Consider the following 13,200-nt stretch of genomic DNA (forward strand, 5'->3'; position numbering starts at 1 on the left):
CAGCTCACATCGAGGGTGTATATTATCAACATAATTTGCCACTATTGATGTCAACCTACATTACCTAGTTGAAGTCATGCAAGTCAATTTTCACCACAATTAAGTTTTGTTTCCCCCCCACTTCAGGCTGTACTTTTTAGAAGGAAATCACTATGTGAACCACTTATTTAGGGAGTAGGGAGTCATTCTCTATTTCCTTGGGCACAGAGTACCTACATAGACAACTTGGAATACTTCTGCACAGTAGATTTGCCTATTCTCCCTTTTGAAATCTAACCATTTATTTCTATTAGTATGGCCTCATAGTTATGTATTTTATACTTGCAGTTATAATCCAATATCCTTTTTTTTTTTAAAAAATCCACTGGAAGTTCTTTTGGTTGGCTTTGTGTCTCTTTTACATAGCACCATTATATTTTTGTTGAGTACTTCCTTTCTTCCATCCTATAGCACTAGAAGATCTTCCAGTCACATCTTTTATAATTCCTGCCCTAGTCCTAGCATCAGTTATTTTTCCAAGAATTCCTGGTTTCTTGAATTAAAGAATGGTATTAGAAACCAAGATCTGAGCACTAGGTATATTCATTGCTACTGGAGTGTCTGTACTTCTAGGGACTCTAAGCTGACACAGCAGGGAAATATATGTGGGTATACTAACATATGCACCCATCCTTATCTATAAATATTTAATATACTCCCATTTGTATCTATATTAAACTAATCACACGTTCGTACTAATTTCTCCAACTCTAAATCCATAAACTCATGGAAGAGTTTAGTCTTCCCTCCCTTACTTATCTGTAAACTTCTACTCCAACAGTGATAAACCTGGTTCTCAGGTTTTGATCTCAGATTTTGATCTCAAGTTGTTAACCCATATTCTCATGGAAAAGAACTTGATCAACCAGAATACAGTTCATATGTATAGTTTGTTGTTTTTGCCATTTGTCTTAAAGCTTTCACTAATCTCCCAAAGTGACAGTTACATTTTTGACCAAGCAACTAATGCTTAATCTTTAATGGAAATAATCCCTAATGCAGTATCTAAGCAATCATTCAGTCAGCTTTAATGATTAGCATACAGGGAAAAGTTTAATAAGTATAAAGACTACAAAATGTTAGTAGGTTTGGTGAGAAAATTTGAAGGTCTCAAGAAAGAGATAGTTCTCTAGACCAGGAAGAAAATCTCTATGTGAGGAGCAGTGCTACTTTAGGATCTTAGTACACTGTCAAGTTTCAAAGTAGATAATATTTTCATAATAGCAAATAAAAAAATTCCTAATGATGTAACCTGGTTTAATTGGTAAACTTTTCTAAGGGTTACCTGACATAAGTAAAATTATGTGTAGGTAACTAAATTAGTATAAGTTTATGTTGGTAAAACATGTCTTTCTCACTCATCTGAAATTCCTTTCACCAAAAAAGCAAAAAAATCCACAAAAGTTAAAAAAATAACATTTTAGAATATATCTCTATAGTAATATGTCTGCTTGTTTACCATTTTTTAAATTCAATTAGGCAAAGAAGTCAATTTGTTAGCAAAATAAGTTTAGAGTCCCAGAAGAAAGGATTGCCATGAATTTCTTTGTTCTACTTTCCACTTCAACCCCCAACCTTAATCACTATCACATCTATTTCATTTAAAAGTAAATGATGCAAAAAAAGTAATGCCTTGAGAAACTGATATGCTGAATAAGAGATAAAACTGAAAGGAAAAGAAAAGTGTATCAAATTTCCTTTTATTACCACCAGAATATCTTGGAATTACATAATGTACAAAGAGTGATTCTATAATTTGATCTCACAAGTTTGCTTTTGACATATGAAGAGAATTCAAAGAGGGTATGAGAAAAAGCCTTTAAGCATCAATTAAAAAGAAAAAAAAAGTAAAAATGACTCATTTGGATACTGTAATCATACAATTAGCTAATTGAAAATAAGCCAATTAATATAGATACTGATAGTTTCAAGGCAAAAAAAATCCAAAAAACAAAACACCTTAGTCACTCTGTTCACTGTTGAATAGTCCTCCCATTGAATTCTAAATTTTTATTTCCCTATAACTAAAGATTTCCCTTTCTCTCTCTTCCACCTGTCTCTCTCATATAAATGATTTGTAACTGTATTTAAATGAGAAATCTTACAGATATAAAATATTAAAGGATATTTAATTATAAAATTTAGAAAATCATCTTAATCAATATCAAACTTCAGAAAAAATGGTAATGCCCATGGTTTTCAGGTACTTTCTATTAGAGTTCCATAAATTTGGGACTATGTCTTGTGCATATCTGCACTTTAGCTAATATTTTATATAGTAAGAATTCAATATCTATTATTTGATTGAAATATTTATTTATTTAACAAAGTGCTAATTTGAACATACTTGAAGATTTTACATATATCTCCATGCATCTAACATTCTTTCATTCAGCTAAGAATAAAATGTAAATCTGGATTGAAAACTCTTTACTTAGCATTACAAATTTATCAGTATAGCAATAGTTTAAATGCATATACAGTTTTATGAAAAATTTAAAAGAATTGACAATCGAGAAATATTTATAAATATTTCCTATAAATTTCAACATATTAAATATGTAATTCTAGTCAGTGCTAGAACTCAGTAATATTCTTACATTTTGTGTTTTGACAATTTTAACACACACAAAAAAGGGAAAACTATAAATAAGATGAAGAACACATTAGGTTTAGGGAAATTAAACCTGAAGACTTAGGTGAAAGTAGAAAAATTTGTTTTTCTGTAAAGTAGAATATTATTTCTTTCTGCTCTGGAATAGTACATGGAGAAATTAACTTGACTAAAAGAGAAACTGTACTACATGAAGAAAGATATAAGCTGATGATTATAGATACCTAATACATTAAAGGTGTATATCTCTTGGAACAAGCAAGTAGAAGACAAATGGAGATGTTAACATACAGTTGAGCAGACAGAGAAAAAGTAAAGATCATATGCTTTTAAGATGATGATGCCATTTATCATATTTCTTTGGCTTTTTGGGAAACAATCCTCCAAACTGACTCATGCATGGATAGGGAAAAAAAAAAGTATCATGTAGAGCCCACCGCAGCAAGCTCTCCTTCAGTCCCAGCTATGAGGACTAATCCAGTTCACAACCTGCCATGGGTCCCCAGGAGAACCAAGTTTTTACAAAAAAAAACAGCCTTTGTTCTCCTGGTAGGGGTGCTGACAGTCAATCTTCTCTTGCCCTTCCTCTTCATCTGTAAAATGGGAGAACTAAACATGGTTCATCACCCTTTCTGGGATTCTTCAGAGAAATAATAATTAAAAGCGCAACAGTACAGCAGAGATGTACAGGGTACTATAAGGATTGGTGTTCAGGTGTTGAATCTGATCACTTTCGCTTTTAAATACAATAATTATATCTCTCTGCTTTACCTTTTACTTTTTGTTGTTGCTGTTCAATACACATCATTTCATATTAATGAAAACTTTGTAAATGAGTTTTACATCTGGAATATATCTCAGCAATAATCAAATTTAATCTCTCACATTTTACAGTTGAAAGCCAAGAGACCAAATGATTTATATAAAGCCAAACAGCAGTTTAGAAGCAGCCCAAGAACGGAAACTTGGTCTTCCTAACTTCTAATCTAGAATTTTTCACCCATTTAAATTTTGTAAGGCAAATCTTCACTTATATGACATGTACAAAAATCTGGAAAGAGCAGCAAATAGAGTAAAGAGTTTCCTTTCTCTCATTAAGCACACAATCTACAATAGATAAAGCTAAGCACCATATGTCAAAATATTTAAAAATTATAAATCAGTGTTAAGTAAAATATGCTGTGGCCTTTTGCTTTGCCAGATATATCTTCAAAACAAGAGGTAGGCCAGTTCTGAATTTAGAATTGTTGGATCATAGGGGCGCCTGGGTGGCTCAGTCAGTTAAGCATCTGACTTCCATTCAGGTCATGACTTCAGGGCCCTGGAGTCGATCCCCATGTTGGGCTCAGCTGGGAGTCTGCTTGTCCCTCTCCCTCTCCCCCTGCCTTTGTGTGCTCACTCTCTCTTTGTTAAATGGGTAAATAAAATCTTTCAAAACAGAAGGTATTTAAAAAAAAATAGAATTGTTTGATTGCTGAGTTCCAGCTGAGAATATAGTGGTTGTCTGCTGAGTCAGCCCCTGGCTTTAGGCTCCAGCTCTCAAACCTCCCACACACAAGTTCCCTTACACCACTTTCTCTCTAAAACTTCCCTCTGTACCACACTATGATATTTCTTTACCACACATATGTGGACATTCCAATCACATTTTCAAGCTTCATCCACACCCACATTTCCTCTGGCCACTCTGAGTTTAGACCACTCTCATCTTCAGAACAAGAGAACTTACAACCATTTGAGCAGGAAATTCTAGAGTTGCTGGGTACCTAGAGTGTGGTCAGATGACAAGAAAATGGCAAACTGTAGGCAGATCCCTTTGATCCCACAGACTCCTCGATTTATGAGACAAAGGACAGACATGGGAAGACCAGAACGGAGCCCTCTAAAGCACAGGTCCTGTGTAGAGAACTCTCTTACCTGAATCAAAAGGTGGTACTGGACATGGAAGACTGATGCCAAAAAATCATTACCTAAAAGCAAAAACAGACACAAAAATCCATAAAACAGTACAAAACAAAAACTCCTAAATAGTGTGATTAAGAACTACATAATATAAAATGATGGGAGCAAAGAGTGCAATTTACCTTAAAATGGGTGGTCAGGAAAGCTTCCATAGCAAATTAACAGTTGAGAGACATGTGAGGAATTAAACAAGTAAAAGATGGGACATTAGGGAAAGGGCAATTGTTCCAGGTAGAGAAAATAGTCTATGGAAAGGGAAAAACAAACAAACAAACAAAAAGTCTATGGAAAGGAGGGGAGAGGAAATGATCTTCCCTATGTGAAAGAATTAATCTGAAATTTAGCAAATTTGACATGATACATCCAGGGTTTTCCTGACCAAAAATGCGTGGGATCAAAGAACAAAGGAATGCTTTTTTTTTTTTTTTTTTTTAAGATTTGTTTAATTGAGAGAGAGAAGAGACAGAGACAGAGACAGAGACAGAGACAGAGAGGAGGGGCAGAGGGAGACAGGAAGAGAAATTTAAACAGATTCTGCGGTAAGCACAGAGCCAAATGCAGGGCTTGATCTCATGACCCTGAGATCATGACCTGAGCCAAAACCAAGAGTAAGATACTTAACCAACTGTCCCACCCATGCACCCCCAAAGTGATTCTTGAAGTACAATTCCATGAACATATATAGACAAAAATTAGTAACTCACATAGAATGAGTGTCATGTGAAAAAGCTGGTTGTGGCAATTTATGTGACTAGAAATGCAAATGGATTCCACCACCCTAGCATTCTGGTTATACTTTGAGAAAAGAATTGTTAGAAATTGTATTGCAATGTTGGTGCTCTAGTATAAGGCAGTAATATCACATTGCTGGCAGGGATCTAAAACTAGATATATCATCACTAAAATACTTCATGTCTACCACAGCGTGAAGGACTAATTTCCAAACTGTATTTCGGAAGTGTGGTGGTTAAATTTTATGTATCTATTTGGTCAGGCTATGGTGCCCAGTTGTTTGGTGAAACGTAGTCTAAATGTTGCTGTGAAGGTGTTATATCAACAAGATTAACATTTGCAAACAGTTGACTTTAAATAAAGATTATCCTTAATAATTTGGGTGGGCCCCACCTGATCTACTGAAGGGTTTAGACAAAAACAGGTTTCCTGGAGAAGGAATTCTGCCTCAAGATTATACTATCAACTCTTGCCTGAATTTCTAGCCTGCTAGCCTACCCTACAAATTCCAATTTGCCAGCACCTAAAACTGTATGAGCCAACTCTCAGGAGGATCTTGACTAATAAATCAGTGAAACCAATCTGATTTCCTGTTGTGTTTTTTCCTAGTTCTCAGCATAGGATTGGTGACCCTTGTCAGACTGAGAACAGTTCCTCATAGTTTTTGAATAATTCATGACAGAGATTCAAGAGGGAGGTACTAGCCTTTCTGCTGTTACCATAAGGAGTTATCAAGAAATTAGTCAGAAAGCTAGAAATATGACAGCATTTGCCCTCAAAGTCTATAAATCCAGTCATTGTAAAAAGAGTAAAAAAGCTCTTTGGAACTCATATTCAAATTAGAATCAAAGATAACGTTCTGGCACATGAAGCAGTATTTTCAGTTTTAAGACCTAGGGGTACTGAATTTTTGTTATTTACACACCTCCAATAGCTTTCACAGCAATCTTTTAGAAATATGACAGATGTCCCTATAACTGAAAACTGTAGAACCAACATAGAGGCAAATTAACACTGTTTGTAAAGAATAAAATATTGTAGAGCAGCTGTGTTCTAAGAATCTATGAGAGAAAAGGACAGCTATAAATGACTTGGAATTTTAAAGAAAACCTAATTATTGAACATAGAAATTTTATTATGTTTTAATACCTGGAGATTGATCTATCAATCTATCTATCATCTATCTAATTATCTGTGTATATACACACACAAACATTCACACATGAAGATACAGTTATGTGCTCAATCCAGAATTATTAGGTAGCAAAACAAGTCTTACATACTTAGGATAGTTATGACCTTCATATATTACTATTAAAATATAATTAAGTAAACAGAGACTTGGAAAAGAGGAAAAAGTCAAATAGGCTAACTATCAAGATTAACAAAGATACCATAAGTAAACTTCAAATTTGACTCAGCATCGTAGAATAAAGGGCAAAGGTAGTATATCTTAGAGTTTTAGCAAATTTTGATAGAAGTATCCTTCCAAATATTCACATCCAACAAAGGCTAAGTATAACATTTTAATACGAAGGTTATGCAAGTTAATTTAAGAAATAGTAAGAAGATTCAGATAATTGACAGTAACAAAAAAGAATGCACAAATGATTCCAGCAACCAACAACACACTGTGAATAACTGTGGCAGGCAGTCTCTAGTGTGGTACTCCAATGATACTTATGTCTTTGATTTCACTCCTGTGTTGGCCCTGCTCTTCAGTGTGAGAAAGACCTGTGGCCATGGCAAAGGATGTCACTTCAATGATTAGATTACCCCAAATTGTAACTTCCTTCTTGTAAGAGGCTAGCCCTATTCCTTTTCAGAGTGCGTGTTTTGATGAAGCAAGCTGCCAAGTTGGATAGGTCCATATCCTAAAGAATTGAGGGTAGTCTATGGCAACAACTGGCTATTATCATATCTCTAAAATATAAAGTGACTATGTGTTTCATTTCTATCATGTATTGCTGATAACAGTTCTTGTTAAGTCAATCTATTTTTCAATGTCCTTAATATGATGCTGTACATTTTGCATCTATTTATTATTAAAACACTATTAAACCATACACACTTTTTAATTTTACATTATTTTATTTCCAATTAAACAGCAATCTATTCTTTTAGAAACATTGTTATCTAAGCCATGCCATGGGCAAATACACCCTTAAATTCCTCAATCTATCATCATCCTTTCTTCTAACAATCAAACCCAGATCTTGCAATCTTCCTGTGGGTGTCTCAATATATTTTTGCAGGCCAAACATACTATGTGCCAGACACTGTGATTAGAATTAGATGTGCCCTTGAGGAATTAGAGTATATGCAGAAAACCAGAAATGTAGAAGATAAATTACATTAAGATTTATAATGTCCACAATGTTTAATCATAGTTAATATCTGAATTCAATAAATTCTTAATTTAATGCTTCTGCATGTCTACATATTATTAATATTGATACACATTTTAGATACTTGGCTGTCCTTATCAAAACAAGATGTTAAAAGAGGGAGCCTACTTTAGCCTATACATGGGACAGACAGGAGTCATTCCATAATGGTAAAGCAATAAGTATTTCTATAAAAGTAGATATAATTTAAGATTACAGAGTTTCTAATTATTAAAATTAATTATAGAACTTGAGAATTGGTAGAAATAAGAAAATGATGGCTTTAAAGTAGATCTAGTGGTATACTAACTAAAAGACACTATTAAATATTCTATTACACTGGACATGGCTCCAGAATTGACAATGTTCAGTTTATGAAAGGTTGTTCCCTGAAAGCAAAGCTGCAGTTTTTGTACCCCTCCCCCCCCAAAATACTATGGCAAGAGTGACAAAAATATCACTTAGTTGTTGGTTTATTTAAATAAATTTGGTCCCTTGATTTAATAGACTGATCGTGAAAGATAGTGATTCCTAAGTATGTTTATGGTTAGGGATAAGAGGAGAAAAAACTGTTTTAAATAAAGGGGTCAGAGATAGCCTCATTGACAAAGTGATATTTAGTCAGAAGCCAATGTACATATTTGCAGAAAATTGTCCTAGTCAAAGGGAACACCCTGTGTAGAGTCTCTGAAGTTGGAATAATCTTCATCTACTGGAAGTCTAATAAAGGGCCACTGTTACAGAAGAAGAGCAAAAAAGGGAAGAGTGATAGAAGATGAAGATAATAAGGAGTGGAATCCTATATTTTCTCAGGCTGCTGCAAGAGCTTGTGAACTCTTTCTAAGACAAAAAAATGATGGAAAGTTTTTGATCATAGGTGACATCTTTTCCTAATAAGCACAAAAATGTTGTATAAAATAATGACAACCTTGAAAGGGTCAAAGATGGAAGAACCTAACTTGAAACCTGTTGAAGTAATTCTGTCCAGAAAAGAGGCTGGAATATTGTGGAAACACTGGATGGTTAATCCATACCATGGATAAATATTATGGATATATTTTGAAGGTAAAACTAGAATTTACTAGTGGATTAGATGCAAAGAATCAAAGAGAAGAGTCAAGCATGACTTCAAGATTTTGTCGAGCTATAGAAGTAAAGCATTGCTTTTAACTGAGAAAAATGCCTACATTTGTAAGTGATGATTAGTAACTCAAATTAACTGGGAAGACAATCACAAGTTAAGATATGAGAGAAGAGCAGACTTTGGTTTCTAGCCATGGCAGAGTATTTATTAGACCTGCTCTTATAAGCAAACTATATGAAATTGGACAAAACATGTGGATCTGTTTTCAAGCGTTGACCAGAAGGCATCACAGAGCTGTGATCCATGAGTTATACTTTCTCATGTTCACCCAAACTTTCTGCCTGAGGGTATGTTCTGAATTACAGCCTAATGAGATCACAGTCTTACTGAACAGAGAAGGTAAAATCAAGGTTTGCTGAAGTAGCTAAAATTTGTGGGGCAGGTTGCTGGAGAGTAGGGAGTTGCACAGAGGCAGACACAGAAATATGCAGAGGGGCTCCCGGGGCTATTTGTCTGAGGGCTGGGTTGCACATATATAGGGTAAGGTTCTGGTGAGGTCTAATAGAGAGCAGCTGCTAGGGGACTGAGATCAGAAAAGAGATTTCAGAGGTCACAACATATTGAAAAATGGTGGAAATCTTACTTTGCCAATGAAAATTAGATCTAGCTAGGCAGCTGGTCACTCACTTGAAGTTCCAAAAGGCCATGTCATCAAAATTAGTACAATGTTCTTGACTGAAGACAAAGAACAGAATAAGAAAAAAGAACAAAAGAATGAAAGGAAGGAAAGGAAAGGAAGAAGTAGACACACTACAGCAAAGAATAAAACCAAATTTTACTAAATCAAGATTCTTGACAAAAAAAAAAATCAATAATCTTTTAGGAAGTAAACATCATCCCCTTCATAGATACCCTATGAAGAATAAACCACGATGTCAAGTATAACATACTTGACATGAAGAAGCAGGAAAATATGATCCATTAGAAGTTAATATAAAGTCACTAAAAATGAAATTTGAGATGACTGCAGATGTTAACATTAACAAATAAGAATTTTTTATCAGCCATTATAAATATAGTTAATGATTTAAAGGAAAAGACCGACATAATGAGTAAATAAATGGAGAACTTCAGGGGGTAATGGAAACTATATTAAATTTTAAAACTACAAAAAATATATGTGATATGACTAGAAAAAAGTTAATGGAAGTCAGATACTGCAAAATAAAGGGTCAATGAACTTGAAGACAGATCAACAAAATAATATCTAATTGAATGAAAAGAATAGAAAGTATTGGAAACACTGAAAAAAGCATCAGGGCTTTGTGGGACAATGAAAAGTGGTCCAACACAGATATAATGAAGTCAAAGATTGAGAAAATATAGAGAAAAGAGCAGAAAAACTATCCAAAGAAATATCACCAAATTTATGATAAGTATTAATGTATATTAATGTCTATGCTAGAAGTTTAGTGTACCTGAAGTTGAATAAAATAAAGTCATACATAAGCATATCAGAAACAAATTTTGCAAGAACAAAGTATATCTTGAAGGCAGCGCAGGAAAGGACACCTTATACATAGGGAAACAAAAATAAAAATAAAACTTATGGTTGACTTCTGATCATACAGAAATGTAGGCAAGAATACAACATCTTTAAAGTGCTAAAAATATACTTGTATTAGTCATTCTCCAGAATTTTACATCCCACCAAAATAGCCCTTATTTGAAAAAAGGTATTTTCAGATAAGGAAAAAAAAATGAGAACATTTGTTGACAGAAAAATGGTACTAAAGGTAATGACAGACAGTAATACCACACGAAGTTTTTCAGATTGCAGTAAAATGACGCCAGATAGAAAATCTGAATGAATATATGTAGAATATACATATATGCAGCAAAGTAGGAATGGGAGATTTAATCGCACTGTACTGTTGCTAACTTCTTACATTTTATGTCAAGTGGTTTAATATTAAATATAAGTAGAGTAGGATAAGTTAAGAATTAGAAATCACAATATGTAACACTTATGCACATATAATAGTACATATACACATGTACATATATATAAAAATATGACTAAAGCCAATAGAAAAAATCAAATGGAATACTAGAAAATATTTAACTAACCAAATGCAGAAAATAAAGTATAGCCATATAAATATTACACTAAATATAAATGTACTAACTACTCTAATGGTAGAAAATTGAACTATGGGAGAAATAATCCATCCTATAGAAAATAGTAGATGGGAGAAAAGTGGAAAGGGAACTGAGTCAAAGAGACTAATGAGATAGTAATAGTGTAAGCCCAGAAGGCAAATTAAGTATATGTTTTCAAAAAAAAAAGGAGGTTATCTATTTTGTCAAATACTACAAATGAATCAAGTAGGATAAAAGCTGAGAAATTACCAGTGCATTACTTTAACTGGAGGTTACTGGTAACTTTAACAAGCACAACTTGGGTGGTATGATAGGAACAGAAGCCTGATTGTAATAGCTTCAAGAAACAACCACAGAAGAGGAATTGGGAAAATGAGTGTAGTTCATTAATTTAAGGCATTTTGCTCTAGAGAGAGATGGAGAAAACAAAAATGCCTGACCTACATAAAAGAAAACTCAAAAGTAACAAATAAGCAAGAGAAAGTTGACAAAAAAATATTCCATATCTCTGTCTACAGCTAAGATTTCTTTTTAAAATGAGAGACATTTCACAATGGTAAAAGTGTATTTCACTGATTGGAAGAGAATATACCGAGAATAAAATCTGCAGTGTCTGTGTTAAGAATGAAACATCTCTGCATCTTTCTATTTTGATGTCTTTGTATCTCTCCCTGCTGCATTTATTTTCTCTCTTTCCTTCTCTTTTTTCTTACATCTTGTACTATCCATTTTCACTCTTTACGAAGATAATCATCAGTATTATTTCATCTAGAATACAAACTTTATTGTACACTTTTTTTTTAGAATTTTAAATTGACTTCAATGGAAATCCTTAAAACAAAATTTTAGTTAACTAATAAAAATGACAATATCTATGACAAAAATTCTAAATAGGATTTAAAATCTAGAAAAACGTTAAAATTTAAGTCAATCAAATTTATTAAAAGTAACAAAATATGTCAAAAGCTCATGACCTATTTTGTCAAAATTATAAACTAAATATACATATACATATATGCAAGTTATTTCTTTAAATTATTTAAAATCAGATGCTACTTTAATACAAGTACTAAAGAAAAATAATACCATCAGTACTTCGAAGTACCATTGACCATTCTTACATGATATCATTTGCTATTTATCTATCCATGGTTATAACCCTTTCATTTTTCTAAAACCTACTTATGCTCAGGCACATCTTGATGTGTTCTATATGCTGCCCCAGCTGCTCCTGGCAATATGAGGCTTGTGGCCTCAGAGGTAAGAAATAAGCAGGTCAATTTGGGTGTCAATGTTTTTCAATTAGCTAAGCTGCTGAACTGAACTCATCTCCCCATGCAGATTGGGTAAGAGGAGCTTTTTTGAACTTATTCACTGCCTGGATCAAAATAAAACTAAAACAAAAAGAAAAAAAAATCAAACCAGTGACTGTGCCCTCTACTTCAACCTCTCTACCCCGCAATCCCATGACTTTAAATTAAAGGATAAAAATATTGTCTAGCGTGTGTGCTTCTCTCACATGACTACCCTCTGCTTGAAAGTTCTACAGCCCAGGCTATTTATCACACAATTGATGGAGTTTGATTCCCTCTGCTCTTCTCCAGCTAAGGATTACAAACAGTTAGCTAAACAGTTTTTCTGCTGACAAAAGTTTATTTTTAACCTAGCTAGTTTCTTAAAGAAAATGACTTCTTGGAAATTTTATATTCTAAAGCTTATTTGAACCTACACTCCAAAACAAAGCAATAATGTTTAAATAGACAAAATGTGCAATTTCCCCATAATAACATTTAACTAGACTGTTTTTGCAATCTTTTCCTCTATCACTGATGAATTCCTTATCTGTAAAAAGTCTCCCACTGTGAAAAATTTGCTCGAGAACACCCAATAACCATGTAAATGATTGCGATCTAAGCAAAACAGCTGGTTTTCTCCTAGCTCTAAAAATGATGGGGGAAATTCAGAGTTAGGTGCTTTACTTAAAAGACATAAACTGAGATCTACATTCAAGTTCTGTCACCAAATCCCAGTGTGTATATTTCTCAGCTCTAATACAAGAAGAATGTATCAGGTGTTCAGATGAAACACTCTAGAGAAAAATACCACTGTATGACTGTTTATGAACAGGGAGATAAATCTTATCATTATTGACACTAAATCATTAGTGGTCCGGTTGATTGGATATCTTGCACAGCATTAATAGTGAACTGTTTATTTAT

At 33.6% G+C, this 13,200-nt stretch overlaps 1 long non-coding RNA gene across 2 annotated transcripts in view; it reads right to left on the reverse strand.

Moving 5' to 3' along the window:
- LOC148109168 (uncharacterized) overlaps positions 1-13,200 on the reverse strand; it is a 781,283-nt gene that overhangs the window by 66,465 nt on the left and 701,618 nt on the right. For both annotated transcript variants that reach the window (XR_015726202.1, XR_015726203.1), the window contains exon 6: positions 4,571-4,623. This is a non-coding gene — a long non-coding RNA (uncharacterized LOC148109168). The remainder of the gene's footprint in view (positions 1-4,570; positions 4,624-13,200) is intronic.

This window comes from Ursus americanus, chromosome 12 (genome assembly GCF_024610735.1).
Source record: "Ursus americanus isolate L20-20 chromosome 12, mUrsAme1.1.p, whole genome shotgun sequence".
Lineage (NCBI taxonomy): Eukaryota > Metazoa > Chordata > Mammalia > Carnivora > Ursidae > Ursus > Ursus americanus.